The following is a 13,798-nucleotide window of genomic DNA, read 5'->3' as shown; positions in this document are numbered from 1 at the left end:
CAAGAACGAAAACTTGTAAATATGTGTAATATAGTCTTTATAATTCAGTGTTGATGGTTAACTTTATAACAGCTTGGTTAGCCTATGATACCGTTTTTGGTCAAACACTCATCTAAATCTCTTTCACTGGTTCTATTTGTCTGGAGAACCCTGACTAATACAAGTGGGATATAAATCTTGAAATAAAAAATCACATGTTTATTAAAAAAAAATCACATGCTTATATTCACGGAGATCTCTTCACTCCCCAATATTCAAGCCACTTAAATTCAAACACCTCATTTCTTCCAGAAAGTAAATAATTTACCTTTTTACTGCAAAATAGTGACTTGAGATGATAACTTCTCAACTTCAGGTCCACATAGAGACACAAAATGCAAAAAAAAATTAAATAGACTGTACCCCAGTCCAAACTTCAAAAGATAAATGTATATGTCTCAAAATTGGTGAAAATTCTTCTAAATTTAATGTAAGTTGACCAATCTGAATAAATACACCTATATTTTGTTTTGTTTTGTTTTGTTTTTTTCTGAGAGTTAATCACAGCACCTGGCAAACCAGTAGAATACATATCCTCAGATTCTTTCTAACATGTTCCACTCTAGAGGAAGAATAATGAGCTATGGGTAAAAGGAATCATTTATTGATGAAATATGTCTGCCACTAGAAAGCCAGAATCTCCATAAGCTGAAACCTGTCAGGCTATGAGTACAGACAATTGGGAAACAAACAAACAAACAAACAAAGCTTGGAGGAATTTGAATTCTACTAGAGTCAGCAGGAGCAATAATGGGAAGAAGACCAAAGACTGAGGACATCCCTGAGTGCAGCTTAGACCGAAAGAAAAAATGGGAAAGTAGAGTGCAGGGAAACAAATATAAAGCAAATAAAAATAAGCATCTGAAAGCAAAAAAAATCATACAGGAATTTCCTATTCTCTTAATTCCAGTATGCTTCCCCTATAATAAATTGCTATACTGGTAGCACATCCATTAAAGAAATATTTACTGAGCAGAAGCAGTACTGGCTGCCTTAGGTACACTCTATGTGTTGGTTTGCAACTATGCTAAGTGCTGGGAAGGAGGAATGTGCAGGGCTAGGACAGTGGACACACAGGGACTGACCTAGCCAGAGGTCAGCCAATATTTCTCTAAAGTTATGATGAAAAATACATTGAGGGATGAAGGACAGCTGAGGTTTTTATCTAAGTGAATAAGGAGGAAAAATTGCTCCATTAGAAGGATGCAACATGGACAAGTGACTAGGAGAACAGGGACACAACCAGAGACTTAAACAAATAAACTATTGTGTTGGTGTTCAGGAAGGATGGTGAGGTAGGAGGGATGGCCTCAGTGGTGGTCAGGGCCTAACATGCAGGGCCTGATGGGATGTGTTAAACATTTTGGGTTTATTGACAAGAGTGCTCCAAAGACATCTAGACTTTTTTTTTTTTTTTTTTTTTAAGAGAGAGGGAGACAGAGATGGGGGTGGGACAGAGGCAGAGAGAGAATCTCAAGCAGACTCCGCACTGAGCTTGGAGCCCAAAGCAGGGTTCAATCTCATGACCCTGAGATCACAACCTGAGCCAAAATCAAGAGTCCAACGCTTAACCAAATGAGCCACCCAGGCACTCCCATCCAGACATTTAAGTGATTGAAAATACTAGATTTCAGTTGTACACAGGTAATTTGAGCAACATTGTGGAAAATGACTTGTAAGAGAGCGATAAGGATGCTGGGAAACCAGGTGGGAGGCTATTGCAGGAGATCACGTAAGAGTTGCCACTGTCTTGGACGGAGGCAATGGTGAGGATGGATGGCAGCGTAGGATGTGAGACTTCTAGAAGGTCCAGTTCATGGGGCATCATGGGGGTGAGACTCAGAGCAGGGGGCTGTTGAAGGGGAAGGAGAAGGAGGGGCCAAGACTGATACCAGATTCTGGTTTGCCTGACTTGTGGATGATGCCACTTCTTACTGACGTAAACCAAACAGCAAGAGGGCAGGGGAGAATATGAGTTCAATTTGTGTTTGTTGAACCTTAGATACTCAAAGAGAAGATATAAATTAAGCAGTTGATGTAGTGGTCTAGAGCACTGACAAAAATCTGGGGCTTGAGATACACATTACAGAGACATTTATACCATGAAGCAATAGGTTTGGGTAGTATTTCTCAAGATAAGTGTATAAAGTGAGAAGAGGAATGACCTTGGCTCAACACTGAGAAAACATGATAGTAAAAAAAAACTCGCACCATAAACAATGAAAGAGTGACATGAAAATGGAAGGAAGACAAGGATCATGCTAGGTAATAGAAACCAAGATCAAACTTTCAAGAAAGAAGAGAGATCAATGTTGCAAAGAGCTGGAAGAAGTACAAATACAACAGTAATTTTCAAATGGCCATTGTATTTCATAGTATAACCATTACAAATGGTCTTCACCAAAGCTGTTTGGGGGAAACAGCAGAAATAAGATCCACAATCATAAGGAGTTGAAGAAGTGGATGGAAAGTGTGTAGACAACCCTTTTATGAAATTTGTCTGCAGTGGATGAGAGATTAAGGACTGTGTATGTGGAAGGGCACGGGATACACATTTTGGCAGAATTTTGAACAAATACTAAAATCCATATTTGAGTAGAGCTAAATATTATTATTATAAAATGGAATGTCTCAAATATAAAAAATTAATATAAGTTACATATACTAATTCATTTTTTTAAGTAGGCTCCATGCCGAGTGTGGCCCCCAACACAGGGTTTGAACTCATCATGCTGAGATCAAGACCTGAGCCAAGACCAAGAGTCAGACACTTAACCAACTGAGCCATCCAGGTATCCTGATATTGATTCATTTTTTTTTATTAAAATTAGTCATTTGAACGAAAACTTTTTGATAACGAAGGGGTAACGTACCTCAGCCCTACGAGCTGGTAAATTTCACCTGCAGTCATCAGGAAGCACACTTTCTTTTTGAAATATGTATTCTGTTAATTTAAATTTTAAATTAAATATTGTCTATGTGCATTTGTGTGTTCTTATATATGTGGAGAACGTGACAGAGAGGGAAAATGCAACTATCGTAAATATAAATCTTGATTACTTTTTACAACATGAATGTCACTGAAACTAAAAACCAGGAAGCACCCTGAGTGCCAACCTCAGCCACTGTACGACATCCTGAGGGTATGTACATGCATACCCAAGGTCCATCAGCTCCCTGACTTCTAAAGTCATATATTTTTGTTGTTATGTATACCACACACTATGTATTGTTTAGTGTCTAGCATCCCTCATCCAACATTATGGTTCTGACACCCATTTATTTGACTTCATGCCACTGTAATTTGTTTACTCTCATTGCTATATAATATCCTATTATATGAACATGCTACAATATTTTATCCTTTCTTCAGTTTGATGGACATTTGAATTGTGTGCATATTTCAAACATTTTATACAGTGCTGCTATGAACATATTTTTGTTGTTAAGTAAGTGCACGTATTTCAAGCAGTGAAATTTCTGGGACATAGAGTATGTGATAATCACTTTTCATTGACAGCAACTATTGTTGCAAAAATATACACTGGATCCGGTTAAGAGTTGTGACTGGTCCACATCCTCATCGGCCATAACTGTGGTCAGTCTTCTCTCTTTAGCTATGATGGTGGGCTGGTATCAACCTCCCCATTAGAGGCTGTCATCATTTCAGAGTAAGTAAATAAACAACAACAACATAGACCTTGGGAAATTAAAAAAAAAAAAAAAAAGGAAATATAGGATTTATGAAGGATTCAAGAACACTCTCAAAAACTGAGAATATTATATACTTTATCCAACAATATATCAGAAACGAAATGAGAAGACAACAGACTAGGATAATAAGGTAACTGGCTGATGGTAGAATGAAAAAGAGCCAAAAAACCCCCAAAAAACAAAACAAAACAAAACAAAAAACGGGAGCAAATAGGGAAAAGGCAATGCAGTGGATAATTAAAATTGCACTGGAATCAGTAAGTCACACTCAAGTTAGTGAAAGACAGCAAACTTGAGAAGTTCTTTGAAATTTTACCTAAAAATGGCAAAGAGCTGGAATTAAATATGAAGACAATGTTATATCAGGAATGAAAAGAACGAAGAGCTTCAACATTCACGTTAAGTTACTGGTTTCCCTGAAGTAAAGGCTGTAACATATTTTTGAATATGTAGTTGATATTTTGGTAGCCTTTCATGTAATCAATGACATCATTAATATGAGATATCAAGTAATTAAATTGTTCTTCCCATTGAGCAGAATTATAAAACACAGAAAGCTTCCTACATCCAGGTGATGGCATTAGCCCTCACCCAAGGGTTTCCTGCCAGTTGCTCATGGGCAGCACATAATCACTGTGAAACAGAATGCACTTTTGACCACTGCGAGTCTAGGAGGAGTCTCTCCTAACTTTCCAGAACCACTGAGGAATATCAGCAGGAGATCTTGGAAGAGAGCCCTGGGTACTGAAGTTCATCCACTAGGGAGTATGCCTCATGTCTCCATCCAACCAGAACCCTGTTAGCAAACTCTGGATCAGTCTAGACAATGATGTCCAAGTCTCTGAGCAGGTCCAGCTTCTGTAGAATTTTATTTCCTCGCTGGAACGAAATTTTTAGAGTAACCTACATGGTTTTCTTGACTACACTCTAATCTATAATATGATTAAAAGAACAACTGTCACCAGACTATTGAAAAAAAGAGAAAAGCCTCAGGCTCTTAACACTCAAAAACTAGTCATATTGAAACAGTCACTCTGGGGAATCAGTAGAACATTTTTTAAATGTTTTTATTTTTCTGAATGATAATTAAAAGAATGTTTCTTCAAACATAGCTTGAACTTGCTGTCATAAAAAAAAGGATCAAACTGACAAGAGAAGGTATTTGGAATTGAAAAATATTATTGCATTGCTGCTATATTAAAAAAATTAAAACCAATGAAAATCTTGATAATATAAGGACTAAGGCTAAAAACTGACATAGTGAATTACAAGATAGGCTTGAGGAATATACCTTACAGTCAGAAAGTAGAGACAAAGATGGGATAGCACATGGATGGAGAGAGTTGGAGGCGTGGGAAGGGAATAATCAGAGATTATGGGAATGTGATAAACATGCTGATATTTGGGGATTCTGATTGAGGTTATATGTGAATTCTTTGTGCTCTGTTTACATTTTTTTGGTGACTGAATTTATTTCAAATAAAACTTTAAGCAAATGAGCAAGGGATGAAAGAATATGACGAGTTGAGTTCATGGCATTTCTAGATTTATCTGGTTGTCAAAAAACCTATAAGTTCAAAAGTGTGTGTGTGTTTTTTTAAATGTTGGCACCTAGAAAAGGCAATTTAATTAGGATTATATATGGAACATAGGAAAATGTTAGGAGTTGCATCTTTCAGTGTTTTATGAGCATATTTTTGACAGTTTAATAAAATATTCTATATTGCATACATTTAAAATCCTCTCTAAAATTTAAATCACTATAAACAGTAGTGAGAGGGAATGGCAGCCTCCACTTGAATTTATTTGGGTATGATTGGATGAAATATGATGTAGTTAGGATAAAAATTAGTGCAAATAGCATGTACAGAGGGATTGTTAATAAAATCATAGAGACTATATTTGACACTAACATGTAAATTTTGTACAGCATGATGATCCCCTACTTAATTCATAAAGAGAGCTGATTAAAGGATAAAACCGCATGTCTCCACCACTTGATAATGCATTAACCTAACGTCCTCAAACACACATTTATCTCAGATTTTATCAAATAATATTGTCAATTCTCAGTTTCAAAGACTTGCTCCCTGGAGGAAGACTACCCATTAGAGAAAAATGAAAATGTCTTGAAGCAAAACAGCTCATGGATGCAAGGGCAACATTAGAGATTATAATGTGATTTCATATATTTTTTCCTAAATCAAGAATAATGGTGCATTTGCATGCTGGAATTTTAGAACTCAATTCAAATATGTTATCTGATTCAAAACACTCATGAACATGCTTTAAAAGTTCAATAAAATCCTGTGGTTTGGGCTGAAAGTATTGTTATCCCAATATTACTGATGGGCAACAGAGAGACTGAGAGAAAAGTAGCTTTCTCAAATTAACATAGCTAAAGAAATGGCAGGTTAAATCTCAAAGTAGGAGAAACACAAACATTGTTCATGGCATCTAGGTAATCTCAAAATCTTTAAAGATTCATTTACTTATTTGGGAGAGAGAGAGAGAGAGAGAAGGGAGGAGAGGCAGAAGGAGAGGGTGAGGGAATTCGAAGCAGATTCCATGCTGAGTGCAGAGCCCAACTTGGGGCTTGATCCCATGACCACGAGATCATGACCTGAACCTGATGCTCAACTGACTGTGCCACACAGGTGCCCCTAGGTCATCTCAAGATCTTTAAGATATTTAAAGTAAGGGGTGACTGGGTGGTGCAGTTGGTTGAGTGCTTGGCTCTTGATTTCCACTCAGGTCAGAGTCTCGAGGTTGTAAGATCAACCCACGCATCGGGCTCTGCAATCAGCACAAAGTCTGCTTCAGGTTCTCTTACCTTCTCCCCCCTGCTCACTCTCTCTCTCTCTCAAAGAAAAAATCTTTAAAATATTTAATGTAAACTATTCATCAGTTAGATAAAATGGCTAGACAGATATAAATATGGTATGAATATTGATAATACATATAGATACAGATATGGGTTTGGACAAAATATAGATTAATGGCAAACTGTTTATATAGAGAATCAATCTCCTGAGGTGTATCCAGGTGTAAGCAAAGATTCCTCCTGGTAGAACATAATTTGAAAGTCTGCTGAATTTTAGATTTATTTTATTTTATTTTTTTAATTTATTTATTTGACAGAGAGAGATAGCAAGAGCAGGAAAACAAGCAGGGGGAGTGGGAGAGGGAGAAGCAGGCTTCCCGCTGAGCAGGGAGACCGATGTGGGACTCCATCCCAGGACCCTGGGATCATGACCTGAGCCGAAGGCAGACACTTAACGACTGAGCCACCCAGGCGCCTGAAAGTCTGCTGAATTTTAAAAATATAGACAAAACTTTGAAATATGGCCAGATGAAAGGAAAGTAAGATAATTTTTCTGATGATAAACTAAAAGGAACATGACCCCAGAGGTGTAAGCAACCTGTGACAATAGACTTCTTCATGTTTCTGGGTGAAAGCAAAAATGAAAATTTTCCTTAAGAATTTATAATCACAAACTGAAATTTACATTGTTTTGAAGCCTAGATTCAAAATACCCATATAATGTGATAAATCACAAACAGAAAACTAGTTTAAAGCAGGACTCTTAAGCCTAGGCTTCGGTAATTCTTTATTCTGGATGGCTGTCCTGTGCATTGTAGGAGGTTCAGCAGCATCTCTGGTCTCTACCCACTAGATGCCAGAAGCATGCCCACCCCCCAAGTAGTACAAGTTTGTCCCTCTTCCAGAGGAACTATTCCAGGTACTCTATTTTTGAGGCTAACTTTACTTGCTGTCTATCCGTTCTATCTATCTCTCTCTATATCTCATTTATCTTCAACCAAGGAATCAAATGAATTTATTAGGAAAGTGAACACTCTTTAAAAAATGTTTACATCATGGTAAAAAAAAATATAAAATTTGCTCTCTGAATCATTTTTACAGCTCAGTCATGTTATCAAAACACATTGTTGTGTAACAGATCTCTAGGGGCACCTGGGTGGCTCAGTAGTTAAGCGTCTGCCTTCGGCTCAGGTCATGATCCTGGGGTCCTGGGATCAAGCCCCACAGCATCGGGCTCCCTGCTCAGTGGGAAGCCTGTTTCTCCCTCTCCCACTCCCCCTGCTTGTGTTCCTCTCTCGCTGTGTCTCTCTCTGTCAAATAAATAAATAAAATCTTAAAAAAAAAATAGATCTCTAGAACTTTATCTTGCAAAACTAAAACTCTATACCCATTGGATAACGACTCCCCATCCGCTCCTCCTCCTAGCCTGTGGGAATATCCCTCTACTCTCAGTTTCTGTGATGCTGATTAATCAAGATAGCTCATAAAGTGGAATAATGCAGTATTTTTCCTTTTGTGACTGGCTTATTTCACTCAGCACACATCCTTAAGGTTAACCCACGTTATAGCATCATGTAATAGGATTTCCTTCTTTAAAAAAAAAAAAAAAAAGGCTAAAGAATATCCCATTGTATGTATATAACATATTTACTTCATCCGTCTGACTGTCAATGGACAGTGGGCTTCCACCTCCCAGCTATTATGAATAATGCTACAATAGACATGAGTGTGAAAACCTCTCTTTGAGATCCCGCTTTCTATTCTTTTTGATATATACACATAAGTGAGATGGCTGGATTATATGGTAATTCTATTTTTCGTTTTCTGAGGAAACTCCACACTGTTTTTCTGCAGCAGATACACCATTTTACTTTCCTACCAGCAGCAGACAGGGGTTCCAACTGCTCCACATTGGGTTTTGATTTCTGTTTCTCTAATGTTGAGTGATAGTGAGCATCTTTTCATATGCTTGTTATCCACTCATTGATCTTCTTTGAATAAATGTCTATCAAAGTTCTTCACCCATTTTTAATTAAGTTATTTGCTTATGTGTCACTGAGCTTTATGCAGTCTGGGTTTTAACTCTATGTCAGATATATAATTTGCAATTATGTTCTCCCATGCCATAGTTTGCCTTCTTCACTTTGTTAATTGTTGCCTTGGATGCACAGAAGTTCTTGTCTGATGCAGTCCCATTTGTCTATTTTGATTTTTGTTGTCTGTGCTTTTGGTGTCATATCCAGGAAATCACTGCCAAATACATGATGATTTTCTTCCATGTTTTTTCCAGAAGTTTTATAACTCTAGGACTTACCTTTTGGCACTCACCCCATTTTGAGCTAGTTTTTGCATGTGACGTAAAGTAAGGGTCTATTTTCATTCTTCTGCATGTAGATATTCAGTTTTCTTGGTAACCATTTATTAAAGAAAACAGCCTTTCCACATTTTGTGCTCTCAGAAGCCTTGTCAAAGAACATTGTAATATACATGCCTGGGCTTATTTCTGAGTTTTCTATTCTGATCCATCGGTCTATGAAATTTTCTTTAGGTTAGCACCACACTGTTTTTTATTACTGCAGCTGTTAAATGTGTTTTGAAATCAGAAAGTGTGAGACCTCCAACTTTGTTCTTTTTCAAGATTGTGCTGGCTTGAGATTGCATTTGAATTTTATATATATTTTTTTCTATTTCTCCAAAATATGGCATTGGGATTTTGATAGGGATTTTTTTGAATCTATAGATCACTTTGGGTAATATGGACATTTTAACAATATTGAATATTCTGATCCAAAAACACAGAATGAATTTCCTTTTTTTTTTTTTTTACCTATAACTGGTGAAGACATTGAATCAGTAATCAAACAAAAGCCCAGAACCAGATGGCTTCTATGAAGAATTACATCAAATATTTAAATAACACTTATTCTCTTCCAACTCTTCCAAAAAAAAATGAGAGGAAGAAACATTTCCAAACTCATATTATCAAGCTACCAGTACCTTATACCAAAGCCAGATGAAGATACTGAAGAAATATAAGAAAGATAAAACACAAGTCAATATCCCTGGTGAATACTGATACAAAAATGCTCAACAAAATACTAGCAAACTGATTTCAACAGCACATTAAAAGACTTCTTCACCATGACCAAGTGGGATTTTTGTCTCTATAATGCAAGACTGGTTAAATATATGCAAATCTAATACCCCACAGTAACAGAATAAATTATAGCAAAATCCATGTGATCATCTCAATTGATACAGGAAAAGCATGTGACAAAATCCAATACCCCTTTAGGATTAAAAAGAAAAAAAACCTCAACACACTAGGAATAGAAGGAAACTGTCTCAGCATGGTAAAGACCACATATGAAAAGCCCACAGCTAACAAGATACTCAATGCTAAAAAACTGAAAACTTTTCCTCTAAAACCAGGAATAAGGCAAGGATGCCCACTCTCACGACTTCTATTAACCTAACTCTATGAGTCCTGCTCAGAGCCATTAGTCAAGAAAAAGACATAGAGACATCCAAAATGAAAATAAATAAATAAAATTATCTCTGTTCACAGATGACATGGTATGAAATGTAGAAAACCCTAAAATTTAAAAAAAATTTAAAAAACGGTGAGAAATCTTGGGCATTGTTAAATAGCACTTGTAACAGTGACAGGAGGGGGTCTTTGCCTCAACCCTGATCACAGGGCAAAGTTTACAGGAGTATTTCCTCACCAATATATTTTATTTATTTCACTTGCTCATTTTTTGAATGTTTGTATGGTGTCATTTACCAAATAAGGATGTTCCCTTCTTTCCCTAGTTTTTTTTTTTTTTTATATATATACATCTATATCATAAATGGAGATTAAATCATATATTAGTTTTGCTCTATTGCTAACATTATTTTTGAAAGTTTCTGTTAATGTGAAAAGTATATGAACTGATTTGTAAATGTTACAACAACTTCACTTTCTTAGTATAGCCCACACTTAGTGGTGATATATTTTACACTTGAATTATTGCACATTTTTTTTTTATGTTTTTACAATTGTATCCATGAGAGAAATTGGCCTTGTTTTCCCTTATCCTGTACTATCCTCGTGTTTTAGTGTTGTGCTGTCTTCACCAGTACCACAAGCTTAGCAACTTAAAACACACATTCTCTCAGAGTTTCCATGAGTCAAGAGTCTTGTTACATGTCAGCTGGATGCTCTGAGTAGGTCTTACAGGCTGAAATCAATGTGTCACTAATGCTACAATGCTGATTCAAGGCCCGGGGTCTTCTTAAACACACTGATTGCTGGCCGAGTGTATTTCCTTGTGGTTGTAGCACTGAGGTCTGTGTTTTCTTTCTGGCCACTTTCAGCTTCTCCAGGCCCCTGCTCCCGCTCAGCAATTCAGAGCATAGCTGTTCACTTTCTTCCTCAAGACCAGCAAGAACCCATCTCTCTGAATTCTGCTACCAGCTAGAGAAAATTCTGCTGTTCAAGGCATCATGTGACTACTAAGTCCAGATATGCCAATAATTCCCATATGTGGATGTCAATAGACTTAGGACTATAATCACTTCCAAATATGTCCTTTATAGCTGTAGCTATATTAAGGATTTTTACTGAATAACCAATAGGCAAGGATATCAGAGGGGAGATATTTTCAGAATTTTGTCCACCACAGTATACACTCTGTCTTCAAAGATCCGCATCTCTCCTAAATGTAAGATATATTCATCTCCTTCCAAAGTCCTAAAATCTTCAGCCCGTTATAGCATTAGGTCCTGTCTAAAGTCTTATCATCAATATCAGTTACAGATGAAGCTTTCTGGGTATTACATCTCCTGGGATCTAATTATTCCCCATCCATATAATAGACAAAGCATTTGCTGCCAATAGTACTATACAATGATGGGACAGGCATAGAATAGTAGTTACAGACACTGGTTCAAGAAGCATGAAAATGGGAGGTAGAAAGGAGATGCTGGTCCAAAGCAGTTTTGAAATCCAGCTGAGCAAACTCCATTAGATTCAAAAACAATGGATCGTGGATCACCACATCAAAAACTAATGATGTATTGTATGGTGACTAACATAACATAATAGAATAAAAAAAAAAAAAAAAAAAGATTTCAAGGCCTGGAGATACTCTTCCATGGCTCTCAGCTTTGACCTCCAGGGTCTCTGTTTTGCCCTCTGGCCATTGTTCCTTTTTCACTACTTCACTGTTTAGAATTTTTTGCTACCAGGTATACATCTAACAATCATGGGTGCAGTGTGCACTAAAAGACATGAACCAGAAAGTGCTAAGCAGCACTATTTGGACAGTTCCAAACTAAAACAATTAATTTCCATTAACAGTAGACTGAATAAATTTATGTATAATATAAAAACAAGTGTATTTTCACAATGACATATACAAAGGGCTGAGAATTAATAAACTGTGGCATCATGCAACAGTATGCATGAATGTTATAAATATATCATTGAGTGCAAATAACAAAAGAAGAAACATACTGCAGAATTTTATTTACATCATCTATAAGATTTAGCAAAATGACTTGATGCTGCTAGAATTCAGATAATGGGAAATTCAGATAATGGCAAGACTTACAGGGCCATTGACTGGAATGAAGCAGAAAGAAGGGCTTTTGGGGCTGCTGTAAAGTTATGTTTTTAGATATGACTTCTAATTACTTGAATAAGTTCACAATTAATGAAAACCCATCACAGGCATTCTCTTGTAATATGTACATTTTTGCATGTATACATTTTAATGATGCTGTTGTCAATATTGTAAGATTCTTTACATAGGATTTTCATCAATTCTTTCTCACCCTGGTAGGGTGATTGCATTTGTGTGTATGTGTGCAGATCTTATTGTGTCATGACACACCTAAAGATAAAATCTATAATCCCTGGCATGGCTTACAAATCCCTACAAAATATAACCCATAGTTACCTCTCCAACCTATTTCTGGCTAGTCATGAGCTTGCTTTCTGAGGAGGCCCCATCATCTCTATAGCAGAGGACCTGAGGTTCCCTTTCCCTGGGCTGTTCTTCACCCAAGCTCCACAATAGATAGGCAAACCTAATTGATGCTTCCAGTTTCCACTGTAATAGCCCTTCCTTACAGATATGTTTGCTAAAACGTCAGACTTCAGGAGATCCCTTTAATCCATGCTTTGCTAATACTCCATATTTCTCCTGTTCTAACGTATATGAAACTTGTTCACTATATTTCCTCTCTGTTAAACCACAGCTACATGAGAACACAAACTAAGACCTTGTATTCATTGTTGTATCTCAGTCATATTAAGAAAATTAACACACACCTGCAAATGAGTCTAAAGGTGATGAAGCCATGATAACATATTTCCCTTTTTATTAAAAAAAACAAAACAAAAAAAACAGTTTTGGGCACCTGAGTGGCTCGGTCATTAAGCGTCCGCCTTCGGCTCAGGTCATGATCCCAGGGTCCTGGGATTGAGCTCTGCATCAGGCTACCTTCTCAGCAGGAGGCCTGCTTCTCCCTCTCCCACTCCGTCTGCTTGTGCTCTCTCTCTCTCTCGCTGCCTCTCTCTCTGTCAAATAAATAAATAAATAAATCTTTAAAAAAAAAACAGTTTTAACTTAAATCTAAGGCTCTGAGGTTTTCCAGGTATGAAAATATTTCAGATTAAATTAAAACATATGTTTTAGTGAAGAGCAAGAGTATATTAAAATATGGCTAAGATGGGGTTATACTAATACCAGATTGAAACATGGTGATTACTCTGTAATATTATTGCAGACAAAAGTATAATTAAAAAGGATGTGTTTATACAGATATTTCCTACTTAATTTACTTAAAATATTTTAACTACTGAGAGGTTAACTCTGAATCAATATCTTCTAAAGAATTTAACATTGGAACAAAGAAAACCTTCTTAAAATCTTTTTCATCAATTTCATTTCAAAAGAACTTTTATTTTCTTGCATATTAAAATAGTTTTAGAATAGCTTCATTGTTGCAAATGCATGGGCTTTGATCTACTCTCTCAAAAGTTCCATCTTAGTGGGGGCGGAGCAAGATGGCGGAGGAGTAGGAGACCTGGATTTCGTCTCCTCTCAGGAATTCAGCTGGATAGGGATCAAACCATTCTGAACACCTACAAACTCAACAGGAGATCGAAGAAAAGAAGAGCAACAACTCTCTGAACAGAAAAGCGACCACTTTCTGGAAGGTAGGACG

The sequence above is a fragment of the Phoca vitulina genome, unplaced genomic scaffold, assembly GCF_004348235.1.
Source record: "Phoca vitulina isolate PV1807 unplaced genomic scaffold, GSC_HSeal_1.0 scaffold15, whole genome shotgun sequence".
In the NCBI taxonomy this organism is placed as follows: Eukaryota; Metazoa; Chordata; class Mammalia; order Carnivora; family Phocidae; genus Phoca; species Phoca vitulina.
The sequence above is the reverse complement of the archived record's forward strand: the minus strand, read 5'-3'. Positions refer to the sequence as shown.